Below are 17,368 nucleotides of genomic sequence, written 5' to 3'. Positions count from 1 at the left end.
TTAAGTATTGTCTGGTTCTTAGATACAGTCTGTAAGTTTTGTCTGTGGTTCTTATATACAGTCTGTAAGTATTGTCTGTGGTTCTTTTATACAGTCTGTAAGTTTTGTCTATGGTTCTTATATACAGTCTGTAAGTATTGTCTGTGGTTCTTCGATACAGCCAAAGTATTGTCTGTGGTTCGTAGATACAGTCAAAGTATTGTCTGTTGTTCTTAGATACAGTCTGTAAGTATTGTCTGTAGTTCTAAGATCCTGTAAAAGTCTGTAAGTGTTTTCTGTTGTTCCTAGACAAAGACTTAGTGGTTCTAAGATACAGTCTGCAAGTTTAAACTGTTGTTCCTAGATACAGTCTGTAAGTATTGACCGTGGTTCTGAGATACCGCATACAAGTATTGTCTGTGGTTCTTAAATACAGACTGTACGTATTGTCTGGTTCCTAGATACAGTCTGAAAATATTTTCTGGTTCTGATGTACAGTCTGTAAATATAGTCTGTAGTTCTTAGATACAGTCTGTAAGTTTTGTCTGTGGTTCTTAGAAACAGTTTGTAGGTTTTGTCTGTGGTTCTTAGATACAGTCTATAAGTTTTGTCTGTGGTTCTTAGATACAGTCTGTAAGTTTTGTCTGGTTCTTATTTACAGTTTGTAAGTATTGTCTGTGGTTCTTAGATACAGTCTGTAAGTATTGTCTGTGGCTCTTAGATACAGTCTGTAAGTTTTGTATGGTTCTTAGATACAGTCTGTAAGTATTGACCGTGGTTCTGAGATACCGCATAAAAGTATTGTCTGTGGTTCTTAAATACAGACTGTACGTATTGTCTGGTTCCTAGATACAGTCTGAAAATATTTTCTGGTTCTGATGTACAGTCTGTAAATATAGTCTGTAGTTCTTATATACAGTCTGTAAGTTTTGTCTGTGGTTCTTATATACAGTCTGTAAGTATTGTCTGTGGTTCTTAGATACAATCTGTAAGTATTGTCTGTGGTTCTTATATACAGTCTGTAAGTTTTGTCTGTGGTTCTAAGATACAGTCTGTAAGTATTGTCTGTGGTTCTTATATACAGTCTGTAAGTTTTGTCTGTGGTTCTAAGATACAGTCTTTAAGAATTGTCTGTGGTTCTTATATACAGTCTGTAAGTATTGTCTGGTTCTTAGATACAGTCTGTAAGTTTTGTCTGTGGTTCTAAGATACAATCTGTAAGTATTGTCTGGTTCTTAGATACAGTCTGTAAGTTTTGTCTGTGGTTCTTAGATACAGTCTATAAGTATTGTCTGTGGTTCTTAGATACAGTCTGTAAGTATTGTCTGTGGTTCTTATATACAGTCTGTAAGTTTTATCTGTGGTTCTTAGATACAGTCTGTAAGTATTGTCTGTGGTTCTTATATACAGTCTGTAAGTATTGTCTGGTTCTTAGATACAGTCTGTAAGTTTTGTCTGTGGTTCTTATATACAGTCTGTAAGTATTGTCTGTGGTTCTTATATACAGTCTGTAAGTATTGTCTGTGGTTCTTATATACAGTCTGTAAGTTTTGTCTGTGGTTCTTATATACAGTCTGTAAGTATTGTCTGTGGTTCTTATATACAGTCTGTAAGTTTTGTCTGTGGTTCTTATATACAGTCTGTAAGTATTGTCTGTGGTTCTTATATACAGTCTGTAAGTATTGTCTGTTGTTCTTATATACAGTCTGTAAGTTTTGTCTGTGGTTCTTAGATACAGTCTGTAAGTTTTGTCTGTGGTTCTTCGATACAGTCTGTAAGTATTGTCTGTGGTTCTTATATACAGTTTATAAGTATTGTCTGTTGTTCCTAGATACAGTCTGTAAGTTTTGTCTGTGGTTCTAAGATACAGTCTGTAAGTATTGTCTGTGGTTCCTAGATACAGTCTGTAAGTATTGTCTGTGGTTCTTATATACAGTCTGTAAGTTTTGTCTGTGGTTCTTAGATACAGTCTGTAAGTTTTGTCTGTGGTTCTTCGATACAGTCTGTAAGTATTGTCTGTGGTTCTTATATACAGTCTATAAGTAGTGTCTGTTGTTCCTAGATACAGTCTAAGTTTTGTCTGTGGTTCGTAGATACAGTCTGTAAGTATTGTCTGTGGTTCTTATATACAGTCTATAAGTATTGTCTGTTGTTCCTAGATACAGTCTGTAAGTTTTGTCTGTGGTTCGTAGATACAGTCTGTAAGTATTGTCTGTTGTTCTTAGATACAGTCTGTAAGTTTTGTCTGTTGTTCCTAGATACAGTCTGTAAGTTTTGTCTGTTGTTCCTAGATACAGTCTGTAAGTTTTGTCTGTGGTTCGTAGATACAGTCAATAAGTATTTTCTGTTGTTCCTAGATACAGTCTGTAAGTATTGTCTGTGGTTCTTAGATACAGTCTGTACGTTTTGTCTGCGGTTCTTAGATACAGTCTTTAAGAATTGTCTGTGGTTCTTAGATACAGTTAAAGTATTGTCTGTGGTTCGTAGATACAGTCAAAGTATTGTCTGTGGTTTTTAGATACAGTCTTTATGTATTGTCTGTGGTTCTTATATACAGTCTGTAAGTTTTGTCTTTGGTTCTAAGATACAGTCTGTAAGTTTTGTCTGTGGTTCTTAGATACAGTCTTTAAGTATTGTCTGGTTCTTAGATACAGTCTGTAAGTTTTGTCTGTGGTTCTTATATACAGTCTGTAAGTATTGTCTGTGGTTCTTTTATACAGTCTGTAAGTTTTGTCTATGGTTCTTATATACAGTCTGTAAGTATTGTCTGTGGTTCTTCGATACAGCCAAAGTATTGTCTGTGGTTCGTAGATACAGTCAAAGTATTGTCTGTTGTTCTTAGATACAGTCTGTAAGTATTGTCTGTAGTTCTAAGATCCTGTAAAAGTCTGTAAGTGTTTTCTGTTGTTCCTAGACAAAGACTTAGTGGTTCTAAGATACAGTCTGCAAGTTTAAACTGTTGTTCCTAGATACAGTCTGTAAGTATTGACCGTGGTTCTGAGATACCGCATACAAGTATTGTCTGTGGTTCTTAAATACAGACTGTACGTATTGTCTGGTTCCTAGATACAGTCTGAAAATATTTTCTGGTTCTGATGTACAGTCTGTAAATATAGTCTGTAGTTCTTAGATACAGTCTGTAAGTTTTGTCTGTGGTTCTTAGAAACAGTTTGTAGGTTTTGTCTGTGGTTCTTAGATACAGTCTATAAGTTTTGTCTGTGGTTCTTAGATACAGTCTGTAAGTTTTGTCTGGTTCTTATTTACAGTTTGTAAGTATTGTCTGTGGTTCTTAGATACAGTCTGTAAGTATTGTCTGTGGCTCTTAGATACAGTCTGTAAGTTTTGTATGGTTCTTAGATACAGTCTGTAAGTATTGACCGTGGTTCTGAGATACCGCATAAAAGTATTGTCTGTGGTTCTTAAATACAGACTGTACGTATTGTCTGGTTCCTAGATACAGTCTGAAAATATTTTCTGGTTCTGATGTACAGTCTGTAAATATAGTCTGTAGTTCTTATATACAGTCTGTAAGTTTTGTCTGTGGTTCTTATATACAGTCTGTAAGTTTTGTCTGTGGTTCTTAGATACAGTCAAAGTATTGTCTGTGGTTCGTAGATACAGTCAAAGTATTGTCTGTGGTTCTTAGATACAGTCTGTAAGTATTATCTGTGGTTCTTAGATCCTGTAAAAGTCTGTAAGTTTTTTCTGTTGTTCCTAGACAAAGTCTTTGAGTATTGTCCGTGGTTCTTAGATACAGCATTATAGGAGTGTCTGTGGTTCTTAGATGCAGTCTGTACGTATTGTATGTGGTTCTTAGATACAGTCTGAAAATATAGTCTGTGGTTCTTAGATACTGTCTAAGTATTGTCTGTGGTTCTAATGTAGTTTGTAAGTTTTGTCTGTGGTTCTAAGATACAGTGTAAGTATTGTTTGTGGTTCTTAGATCAGTCTGTAAGTATTGTCTGTGTTTATTAGGTACAGTCTGTAAGTTTTGTCGGTTGTTCTTAGATACAGTCTAAGTAGTGTATAGTCTGTGGTACCTACGTACAGTCTGTAAGTTTTGCTATGGTACTTGCGTGATTATTTTCTGTGGTATTTGCATACAGTCAGTAATGTCATTGTTTTGAATTCATTTCGTATATAACAAATCATTGAAACAGGCGGACACCATCGTTCATAAAATATATTTGTAACATGATGGTATGGATACAGTTCTTACACATATAAAGTTATTCAGACGGACATTTAAGTGGCTGCACGTCGGATGTACTTATTTACTGGCTGCAATATTAATACCAAGCTGCAGACCAAATCAAAAAATGATTTCGTCAAGTAGAAGCCGAAAATTGATTTTATTTCCAGTCAATTTGACAGACGGAGTCCTACGGATATATAACCCTTCTATTGTATTCGCTGTTAATTTGAACATGAATGCAATACTTGCCACTGGACGTAAATAGTTTGTTGGACGGACAGAGTCTAGAGGTTACCCTTACTATAGAAGTGATCGCTAATATGATCTCGTTCTGAACATGAATGAAATATTTGTTACTGGACGCAAAGCAAACAGCAATCAATCAATTTAGCGGTTACTAGACTGTGGTAACGTAGGTAAAACGACGCACTGAAAGACAACTTTATTTGAAATGCATAATTTCATTACTTTTATTTTTCGATAAGTATATTTTCTGTATAACGTTCATGAATACACCAATGAGACTTAGTTATTCGATATATAAAAACCCTATACAACGTTCATACACCAATGAGACGGCGCTATGGGTATATAAGGTTCATACACCTATATATTAGACCGATCAATTCGATATATAGAGTTCATATTCCAATGAGACAGTTATTCGGTTGGTATAGACCCTTCATACATGTTGTATATACCTATGAAACAGAGTTATAAGATGTGTATAGACCCTACAATGTATTTAACGTTCATACACATACACATGAGACAGAGTTATTCGAGAGGTATATAATTACATATACTCTATACAACGTTCATAAACCAACGAATCAGAGTTATTTGATAAGTATAGGCTCTATATAATGTCCATACACCAACGAGACAAGTTATTCGATGGGTATAGACCCTATACAACATTCATACACCAATGAGACAAAGTTATTCGATGGGTATAAACCCTATACAACGTGTATACACCAATGAGACAAAGTTATTCGATGGGTATAAACCCTATACAACATGTATACACCAATGAGACAAAGTTATTCGATGGGTATAAACCCTATACAACGTGTATACACCAATGAGACAAAGTTATTCGATGGGTATAGATCCTATGTAACGTGGTGTATACACCAATGAGACAAAGTTATCCGATGGGTATATGAGACAGAGTTATTTGAGAAGTATAAACCCTGTATAGTGTTCATACACAAATGAAACTTATGTTATTCGATAAGTATAGGCTCTATACAAAATTCATACACTTATGAGATAACGTTATTCGATGGCTATAAGCTCTATAACGTCCATATACCATTTAGACCGGGTTATTCGACGAATATAGCCCCTATATTACGTTCATACACCAATCAAGCACAGTTTTTCGAGGCCGGGTTTTAGACCCTATACAACATTCGCTCACCAACGAGACAAAGTTATTCGATGGGTATACGAGACAGAGTTATTTGAGAAGTATAAATCCTGAGACAGAGATATTTGATGGATATAGCTTTTATACAATGAATCATCTGATTTATTAGATAAAAATAGGCTCTAAAAAAGACTCCAATGCGACAAAGTTATTCGATGGGTATAGACCCTATGTAACCTTCATATATACGTCTATGAGACAGAGTTATTACGAAGTTTCAATAAAGGACAAGATCATTCCGTCTTATAGAATGTAAAAAAATATGTTTTCTGTCCATTCTTTTAGATAGACGGAATATAGCAGTTACACGACCTACCTATTGTACGCATAGTTTTCCTGTCTCAAACATGCATGAAATATTTGACCGTGACCTAAAGCAAACAGCAAACTATGTCTCACATGCATGAAATATTTGCCACTTGACTAAAGCAAACAACAAACAATGTCTCACATACATGAAATATTTGCCACTGGTCTAAGGCAAACAACAAACTCTGTCTCACATGCATGAAATATTTGCCGCTGGACTAAAGTAAACAACAAACTATGTCTCACGTGCAGAAATATTTGCCACTGGACTAAAGCAAACAACAAACTGTCTCGCATGCATCAAATTTTTGCCACTGGACTAAAGCAATCAACGATCACTCAATCTAGCGTATACTAGAATGATGGTAATGCTGGTAAATAGATACACAGCAAACTGGTTATGTCATATATTTTGCATAAAACTTAGCTTCGTTGCACCATGGAACATTTGTTCCTTATCGAACACTGAACAGTTGGGGAAACTATACACATAATTTAATCTTGATACAGTTCTTAATTTGAATTGGGATTTAATATTTGACAGCATAGGTTTCTGACCGCAAATGAGTGTGGTCTAAGAATTTTGAAATTGGAAACATTGTGTTTTTGTTAAGATTCTATATTTTTATTTTGACCCATCTGATGAGTTAAGCCATTCTCCAACTGATTTTTATATAGTTTGTTAGGGGAAATGTTGGAGCATTCAAACTAGTTTAACCCCACCACATTTTGTATGTGCCTGTTCCAAGTAAGGAAGGAGCTAAAATGAATGGTTGTTGCTTGTTATATTTTATAGTGCATTGTTTTGTGCTGTTGTACCAATGTCTCATGGTAGGAGAGGGTTTTGCGCCATCCAACTATTTCACCTCCGCCACATTTCGTATGTGGCTGTCCCAGTCAGGAGCCTTTAATTCAATGGCTGCCGTTTATTGCTGTTTTAACATATTTGTTTTTCGTTCATTATTTTTAACATACATTGGCTGTAAATTTTCTCCTTTGAATTGTTTCACATTTGTAATTTGCTGTCCTTTTATAGCTGATTATTCAGTTTTTATGGGTTTTTAACCTTGTAAAAAAGCTGCAAGTTGACCTATAGTTGTTAATGACTGCGACATTTTTGCCTCTTGAACAGAGTTGTCTTGCTGGCAATCATACCACATCTTATCTCATTTACCTATAAATATATGGTTAGATTCAGCAGAAACATACAGGTCCATGGATTCACAATATAACAAAACACCTTGTGTTCATCATACAAAATTTAATTTTAGGACCTGTTGGACCTCAAAACGGACCAATATGTATGGCAAACTGTTTTAAAATAAAATTGAGAATGGAAATGGGGAATGTGTCAAAGAGACAACAACCCGACCAAATAAAAAACAACAGCAGAGGGTCACCAACAGGTCTTCAATGTAGCGAGTAATTCCCGCACCCGGAGGCGTACTATTTATTAGAATTTCAAGAAATCTCATGTAATATTATATAAGATATCTTGTATATTTAAGGAGATATCTTATAAAACATCTCATATATTATATATAAAAAAATATAGTTTACAAGATATCTAATAATACTTTAAAAGATATATTTAAAAGTATATGAGATATCTTATAAACTATATAAGATATTTCATAAACTATTTAAGGTATCTCATAAACTATATAATATATCTTATAAACTATATAATATACATTATAAACTATATATTTTATAAACTATATAAGATATCTAATAAAGTTTATGAGATTTAATGAAGTTATAATAAATAGCAAAACGGCTTGCCATAAATTTGCTCAGTAAGCCCAAAAATTAAAGTCTTATTTCACAATAAGATTCAACATATCAAATGGACCCAATATTTTAATTTTTTGTTGAAAATTTGGTCCAAAATCACAAATCTAAACACAAGTTTTAATTCAATATATCTAACAATCCAAAGATTTCAATTTTTGATGAAGTCCATTTATCTTCAATTTTGGACCCTTCAGACCTCAATATGGACCAGTTAATTTGAAAATTGGGTTCAAAAATCAATGTCTAAATTCTCTTTAGATTCAGCATCTTGAGGGACACCACATATTAAATATTTGTTGTAATCAAACAATTTGGATCCTTTGGACTTTAATATGGACCAATTTAAAGTGGGGTCCAAAATCTAAATGTGCAGTTAGATCCAGCATTTTTCATAATCCCAAGAATCAAAGACTTTGATTTTTCTTTTAAACATCATTTAAATAGCCATACCATTTTATGATTGCAAATGTTTGCAGTCATAAACATGTTAAAAGAGTAAGTTGTCCTAAAAATTTACCTACATTAATCACTTATTCGATATTTTATCTGTATGAGAAATTAATTTCTTTGCTAGCTGATCATGGCTTTGTTTCATTGATGTGCAGATAATATATATTACAAGATTCATTCTTGAACCATTCACTTAAAAAAGGAGTGGTTTGAAAACCCTAATTTCATATACTGTAAATTCAGAAATTATTGCGCATATTTATTATTGGGATTTTATCATTTTAGACTATAAAAATAGATTTTAATTTTTGAAATTAATATTCAGAAAAATCCTGTTTGATCAACTCTGCTGTGGTAGTATTCTTTACTGTTAACAAGCAACTGGAAGTTGTATTTGACTTGTACACAAATTGTTTATGACATCAAGGAAATACAAGATTTTTTAATCATCAAAATAGGGAAGATGGTGCCATTATGAACATCATGACCAAAGCAGCTTTTTACTTATTACTTTAATTACTAGAATACTTGCTGTGGTCAATTTGTTTTTTTTTACTACTGTTCTGCTTTTGCTGTTAAAACCATTTGAGATTGGCAACAAACACAAAAACTTCATAATAGTAAATGATTGCTTTATTGAAAAGGCAACTAAAAATTTAATTTCTACGTAGCATATATACCATCAGAAATACTCATTAAACATCACTCCCAAATCTTCAATAGAAAACATAATCCTAACACATAGTATACCCTTAAAGCAACAATAAATATAATTCTCATTTCTGACTGAAGCATAAAAAATGACACTTATAAGTATTGATTGAGTTTTTGCCCATGAAATAGTCTGACATCAAAACAATGGAAAAGTGTAAGCGGAACAGAACTGACAAACCTGATTCGTAAAACCATGTCAATATTAGCTTCAATGCAAAGTACATAAACACTATATATAATACTAATACTATATCTATCTGGAAATTTTTTGTCTCTGCTAGTACTATCCTGACCATATTTCACAAATACTTAAAACCTCTTTCCCACCCCTAGTGATAAAAGGGTTGTGTTTTTTCTTCTCTTGTCATATTTATTGACCAATTTATCATTTTGTATACTATATTGTGTTGCTCTTGTTGCATACAATGTGTGCCTTTAAGTAAACTAGTAATAATAATAAACTGTTATAAACTTAATTAACATGAACTAAAAAAAATATTGTACTAAAATTTTCCATAATAAAAACATATTCAATATGTCAAGTATTTTTGATTTCATAGTGAAAAAAATAAATATCAAAGTTAAAATAATTAACCTTGAAATTAACGTAACATAACATTTTACTTCATACAAGAAAACTAGATACCTAGTTCTACATATTTTAAAGAAAACAGATATATAATATAAAATTCATCACAATCACTGAAAACAGATATATTTGGATGAGACATTGCTGATACATGTATAAAACTTTGATATAAATTTCATAAATGTGGAAACTAAATGAGGTTGGAAGTTCAGATTAAATAAATGTTTCGTTTTAAGAATACCTGATTTCTACTTAAAGATACAAAACATGCGACATTGACAATGAAACAACGGACATTTATTCACTCACAGTTTCTCACATATCAAAGTTTACAACAACAAAAAAAACGTCACAACAAAATAGTTAAAATATATACAATAAATATAGTTAAATGCCATAAATGATGTTTAAAAAAAATAGTCAACAGGTTACAATTGATTAAAAACTTAAAGTTTACAATAAAATACAATTAAATAAGTAAGAGAAAAATGAGCAAGAGGAACTTTTAAGAAAAAAAAAACAATAAAAAAGATGTTACACACAAACCTAATTTGAGAAATAGAATTTACAATGAACTAGTTAAATATACAGCAGTGCAATGAGCACATTATATGCCTCTCATTTATAACATTCCATAATGCCTATATTTCATATCAGAAATTTATAAAAAAAAAAGCTTAAGGGAGCTCACATCAATAGAAATAAAGCAGTCATCAAAGTTCCATGAAACTGCTCAAAGCACTTATGAATTCTTGTCCGAAAACAGGAAAATCCCCCTTTTTGTTAACAAAAAAAATCCCCATAGCTAGGAAAAGTAAAATCTAAAATTTCTATCAAACGAAAGGTAGCTCATTTCAATAGAAATAAATAATTCATCAAAGTTTCATGAAAACCACTTAAAGCATTAGCCAAAGGCGTGGCAAGAAGAAAACGGACGCAGATAAACCCAGCATACAACTTCAATAAAATAACTACTGTTCAGTATTTTTGGGGAATTTAAATTCCAAGCGAGAGGAGTCAACAGTATAGTGAGGCAAATAAGTTCAAAGGGGTGTAACTCCTAGAAAAAAAATTGAATCACAATTTCCCGTCGATATGCACAACTACATAGTATGTCCTTATTATCTGAAAAGGTTTCATGAAATTCTGTTGTGTAGTTTGAGAGGAGTTGCGATGACAAACTGTTGCAGTAGTACATAAATTCCAAGCGAGAGGAGTCAACAGTATAGTGAGGCAAATAAGTTCAAAGGGGCGTAACTCCTAGAAAAAAAATTGAATCGCAATTTCCCATCGATATGCACAACTACATAGTATGTCCTTATTATCTGAAAAGGTTTCGTGAAATTCTGTTGTGTGGTTTGAGAGGAGTTGCGATGACAAACTGTTGCAGTAGTACATTAAAGTAAATAAGTTCAAAGGGGCGTAACTCCTAGAAAAAAAATTGAATCGCAATTTCCCGTCTATATGCACAACTACATAGTATGTCCTTATTATCTGAAAAGGTTTCGTGAAATTCTATTGTGTGGTTTGAGAGGAGTTGTGATGACAAGAAACAGGACTGACGGACGGACTGACGGACGGACAGACGGGTCAAAAACATTATACCCTCCGCAACCCGTTGCGTGGGGTATAATTACTATCACATGCCAAAAAAAAGCTTCTTTTCATTATTCAGGTTCTCTATTTTAACAGTAAACTAAGGAAAATAACATTCCTTTCCTCAGACTCAAGAGCCTGGTATAATATTAAACCAATTGCAATGATGATAGTGTTTAGGATCAAACCATAAAATAAATTTGTTGTGACTTCCTGGAATTCTAATGATAAATCTTTTTGCTGGAGTATTGGAACAATGATCTAGATTTGCTGGAGCTGGTTTATTAAACTGTTCAATTACATCTACCAATGAAGTCAGATACTGAAAAAAATAAAATAATTCTATTAGATTATTTTGTGTCAGATTTAAAATCTATTCAATACATCTCTGATTTCTGCAACAAAAAAAATAGTATCCAGAATTAGAAGTCTTAATATTATACCTATTATTCCTATATACATGATTATACAACTATTGTTTCTGTGAATCCATATATTTTCTTATTTTGTCTGTGCATTCTTTACATTTTCTTATAAATTTTCTGTGCACTCTCTACATTTTCTTCAGTTGACATTCTGATATTTGATATCTTATTTCAAATCAATCAAACTACTGAACCTCATAAAATTTTTTGTTAAATCATTGGACAAATAACATAAATTTTAATAATTCTGATATTGTACATATTATAAAAGTGCTGAGGGTGTTAAAATATTTTTGATATTATTTGTCACTTGTTGAATATGTTTGCTTTTATATAGTTGACAACCTGTTGAAAGTTTTAATTGGACTAATTGTTCAAAGCACAAAGCCATGTACACTATTTCAACAAGTTAATATTTGATGGCAATCCAATTTTAGGTGACTTGTGTTTTAGCTGGTATCAAGTTATATGTCAATCAATGGGGATATATCAATTAAGGCAAACAAATGTGTAAAGCATGAAAGGGATGACTTGAAATTAACCTGACAACAAGATCTTCAAAAACTTCATGGACTTCTTTTATTGTGCTTCTTCAACAATTCACAAATGTTCTTACACCAGATCTTGTAAGTCCACTTGTCAGGTACTTTCATGGTATGCACCTTACTTCCAGCTTTAACTTTCCATTATATAATATATCACTGTAATTAAAAAGTGTGTAATAAATGTATAATTTAAAGAAGATCCTAAATCTACAAAACTGTACACCAACTTATTTTTGTAGACTATTACTTTTGAAACTTTTGTGAGTTTAAGAAAGAAAGAAAAGGCACATATGTTGTCTGTCAGAGGTAAAGCAGGGAAGAAAAAGCCAGTCTTACTAGGTTATTTGATATTGCTCAACCCAACGAAGGCATTTAATTGGAATGAAAATTGTCAGGATTAACTAAAATGGGGGTCTTTCCTAACAGAAATCAATAGCATTTTGGTTGAAAATCACAAGAATAAATTGCTGCTAAGTCAGCTGAAAAGGGCTTTACACAAAATCTACTATCCCTGAAAAATAAGTTGGTTTACATATATGATGTTAAGTTGTTACCATCAATAAACATACAACTTTCAGAAAACTATTAAATATATTACGATTTTCTTTAAAAAATTAAGATATGGAGTTATTTATTTATAAATAAACACAAAAAAATAAGAGAAATAAGTTTCATTTTAGTTTTGTTGTGATTGGTGGTTTCTTCCATTAATCATACACACACCCAACAGCTCCCATTAGTAGTGGAAGACACAAAAGCATGGTATCCAAAGTACCGGTAAGACTATACCTCATGTGTTATATATATACATGTATATGAAGATACAATGTAGTTTAGTTTAAATTCCACTATACATGAACAGAAATATAGGACTTTTGTTCTATTGTTGGTTTTCTTTTTTTTTGACATTTCATAGGTACAAACTGTAATGTACATGAATATAACTGTGTTAAAAAACTAAAAAATTACTATCCATTTCATAAAAGTTTTTACTAGAAACTCGAAATTGTCAGTCTAGGTGATCAAGTGATCACAGGTACCCCTGGTTGCAAAAACACCCTTACTGTAGTTGCCACAAACCAAAATCACAATTGAATGTGACCTGTATTTTAAGTTTCCTCACTTGTCATGCTTGTGTTAAATTATAATAAAATTGAAAAAAGATTTTTTCAAATGGTGCATTATCAACAAGAAACACAAAATCAATCTGAATTTTTAGGTAATTAAGGGTAATAACTCTTAAAACAGTAAATGTCAAAATTAATTTGATCTGTCATTCATGAACCAACTTGCATTGTGTTCTTTAAGAACTAAAAAAATTTGGCAAGAGATTTAAAAAAAACTTTAAAGGTGGTCGTGGATAATTATATAAGGGGCTTATTTAGTCATAAATCTTGAACAATAAACATCAAAGCTATCATAATCAAACTTGACCAGTATAAAGTATTATCCAAGATGTTTCAATTTCATCAGATTTGGTCAAGTGATACTGTAATCATCATCATAAAACTAAAATTTTGAATGGTGGACAGACAGCATACTGACAATCATGTGCATCAATAAATGCCCCATCTTTTCAAGATAAGGGGTATGATAATAATTGCGTGTCAGGAACATTTCAATACTTGCTAGCATTTTTAGTAGTAAGATATTTTGTGAAAGGTGTAAAGTCTTTTACAATATATACTTTTTTAAAACCTATCTGATTTGATCATGTTGATAATGTCAATGTGATAAACAGTTCCGAGAATCCAGAGGTTTTCTGATGTTAAGCTTTATGTCTGTCCTTGCCCAACAAATTTCTCCATGCATTTTCAACAGTTCCTTTATTTTTCGTCAGTTAATAATAATTATATATTCTGCCAATATAAATGAGAAGGTTGACCTGAAATGTATGATAAAGATTTCAATTTATACAAATTAGTTTCAAGATCTCTCCTAAAAGATGTAGTGGAACTAATGTATGAACACAATGTTTTCATAAAATTTGAATGAGTAAATTTTCCTTTGAGGTAAATTTTAAGCTTGAAACAAGTAAAGGTTAGGTATGCTTTTTTCCATTAGGTATTAGGGATGATCAATTTAAACATACTTGGTGTTCATGGGAGGCCATTATAAAATGGGGGTATCCACCAATATATAGTGAAAAATAAATATTTTCATTTATATTTTCACCATGTTCACTCATTTACATCTTTTATCGTACTTAGACTCTATCATAAAGCAGATTTTAAAGTGCCTTTCCTGAATTTCATGTGTTTCGAGTAAACAGCCTTTTTGTATTTGAGTTTGGTGGAAATTAACTCTCAATTAATACTAGAAAAGATCAAATTTTGTAAATCACATGTACAAATGTAGGATATAAATGACATCAAATCTAAAATACATGTTTGTAGTGTAAAAAAATCTTTGTTTTATCATATTTAATATATATTGGACATAATAAACAAACCTGGTTAAATAAATGTCTTTTACATCTATTCTTTCATTTATTTTGTTTTATACATAAATCAGGTAATTTAGAATTGTTTTACATTGTTTTGTATTTCAGGGCCTTTTTAAGTTAACTATGCATGGCATGGGTTTTGTTCATTGTTGAAGGCATTACACATATGTTCAGTGTCTGTCTATGTTGTGATTGTTTCAGATAAGGGTGAAGGTTGGTACCTATCAAAACGTTCAATCCAGCTGCATTTGTTTGCACCTTTACTAGTCAGGAACATGATGTTTAGTGGTTGCCATTTGTTGATGAGGTTCATAAGTCTTTCTCGATTTTTATATAGATTAGACTGTTGGTTTTTCTATTTGAATGGTTTCACACTTGTCATTTTTGGGGCCCTTTATAGCTTGCTGTTTGGTGTAAGCCAAGGCTCCATGTTGAAGTTATAGTACTTTGACCTATAATGATTTACTTTTAAAAATAGTGACTTGGATGGAGAGTTGTTTAATTGGTATTCATATAACATCTTCTTATATATCTAGTGACCCATACAAATGTAGTTGTTAACTTTTATACCATTCACTGAATGTTACTGTCAAGTTTTTCATCAGTCAAATGTATGAATGGTAACAGAACTATATATTTTTTGTTCAATGAACATGATTACTGTAACTTACTCATATCACTCATTCAATGTTTTACAAGTCCCTGTCATTTGACATGTTAGTGATGTTTTATATAATAACATAAAAATCAGATTTTTTAAATGGTTGTCAAACTATTATCGATCAGACCACAAGTTTTCTCTAAAGTTCACATTAGTTTACATTTTTCATGTTGGTACAATGCTGTTATAGCCAACCAAATGGTACATGTATAACAAGTTTTTCTCAATGCTGAAGGCAACATGTATACATGGTATATGGTTTAACATCCCCTTCATTTGAACTCATGTGGATAGTTGTCTCACTAGCAATCATCAACCACATCTCCTTATTTTAATATGGAAGGAAAGAAATTAACTATTAAGAATCATGATATTCATTGAAGGATGTAAAAAAGGGGGAGAAGATGCAAATATGGCAATCAAAAATAGACACAACAATTTTTAAAAAGACAAAGAAGAGTTATATCTGTGCCTGTATTGTTCACCTGAAGAATAAAATCACCAGTTTGCTAATTCAGACTTTAATATATTTTTTTGCAATTTACAGGTTTAGCTTTAAGCTCCTGTAACATGTATAACTTTCAGATAACAGCCAAAACTGAAAAAAAGAAGTAAAAAATCAACATACATGACATAGCGGACTATGCATTTTAAAAGACTTTTCTTATTGTTGAAGGCTGTACAGTGTTAGTGACCTATAGTTATTAGTTTCTATGTCATTTATTGTGGAGAGTTGTCTCATTGGTAATCACCGACATGCCAATTATTCTCTTTAAATTAATGTATATATTTAAAAAATGTTTTCAAAATAACAACAAAAAATGTGTGAATAAAAGTATAGTACAAGTTGATAAAGAGATTATATCGAAACAGGGGGTGTCACGGAATAGAAGTTCCTTCATATAAATTTAAGTTCCGAAAGGAAAAATATTCTGGAATATTATTTCCAGAGGAATAAAAATTACAGTATATGTTCCGAACGGAATAAATGGTATAGAATATGTGTTCCTACAGGTATAGATATTATGACATTGTTTATAACAAAGTTTCCAGTGGAACTTCAAATATAAGTTGACACCTGGACCAAATATTCACTAATTTTTTAGGATATATATTCATCTTGTTAAGTTGAACCTTTTTACATGTTCAATTTTCACCTGAGCTCCTATTTTTTCATGGAAAAAGCTAAAAAACTGGAAATTTATATTATTTCAGGGGCAATAACTCCAAAACAGGTTTATAGACTTTTCTCGAAATTTCAGTCAAAAATAATATACATATTGTCATGCTGATCCATTTTCCAACTCAGTAAACTTTTAACCTAGCTCCTAAACATATTGTGGTCACAGTTAAAAAGCATTATAAAGGGGACAAAAACTCCAAAATAGATTAACTGATTTTTTTATACAATTTTATCTTCTTCTCCACTAGCTATATATATATAACTCCCTATTACTCCTGATTAATGTACTTGTATTGCTTGTTAAAGTTTCATCCCTATAACTGTGGGATTTATCTTTTAGAATAGGATAGATTTACATTGAAAATGTTTGGTTACCTACTATGTGTTCCAGAGATAATGGCCGCGCCCCATCATCAACATCGTGGTAGATCTAGCTAAGTTCCGAATGGAAATGAGTATTTTCCGAAAAAAAATTAAAAATTTACAAGTGTGGACACATATCGGTGTGGATAGTAAAATAGAGAGCACTTGAAGCAGAGCTGAGCATGTAACTATGGTTAGATGCCCAATGGTGGAAGGAGAAGCAGTACTTTATATAAAGAGAGCACCTGTTCTACATATGAAAATATGGTTCATCTATAAAGGGGGGTTAAAGATCAGTTATACTAGATTAGTAATTGTTAAATTTGTAATAGTATGTTTGAGAGTGTCATTATCATTGAGTTTATATATTGGTTGTGCCCTCTTCAAATGTTCTACGAGCTATTTCTTTGTCTTTTACATATAGTTCAACTTGATGATCTTCTATGTGAAAGTGTGTGCAACGGTGAGTCCGATGATCTCGCCTTTTAAGACTGAGGTTATGTGTTATAATAGTCTCAGTTTCAGATAATAAGCAAAAAAGCAAAAACACAAATATCAAAAAAACAAAACACGGTATGTTGCGGGGGTCGACATAAGTATATCATTCAAAAACTTGACTGTTTACAAGTAACCATGGAGACAACAACTTGTCTCTGAAAATTTGTACTTGCTTAGAGA

The 17,368-nt window shown here is 32.0% G+C and overlaps 1 long non-coding RNA gene across 2 annotated transcripts; it reads right to left on the bottom strand.

Moving 5' to 3' along the window:
• Positions 1 to 8,783: 8,783 nt before the first annotated feature.
• LOC143051571 (uncharacterized) lies at positions 8,784 to 16,751 on the bottom strand. Of its 2 annotated transcripts, none has more exons than XR_012970841.1 (4): positions 16,684 to 16,751; positions 13,725 to 13,922; positions 12,035 to 12,193; positions 8,784 to 11,389 (listed from the first exon to the last, which is right to left on the bottom strand). It is a non-coding gene; the product is annotated as an uncharacterized LOC143051571 (long non-coding RNA). The 2 variants fall into 2 exon arrangements; XR_012970840.1 differs by lacking the exon at positions 16,684 to 16,751 and adding an exon at positions 15,630 to 15,897.
• Between the last annotated feature and the right edge of the window lie 617 nt (positions 16,752 to 17,368).

The sequence above is a fragment of the Mytilus galloprovincialis genome, chromosome 11 (genome assembly GCF_965363235.1).
Source record: "Mytilus galloprovincialis chromosome 11, xbMytGall1.hap1.1, whole genome shotgun sequence".
Taxonomy (NCBI): Eukaryota; Metazoa; Mollusca; class Bivalvia; order Mytilida; family Mytilidae; genus Mytilus; species Mytilus galloprovincialis.
Note: the sequence above shows the minus strand (reverse complement) of the source record. Positions and strands in the feature narration are given on the sequence as shown.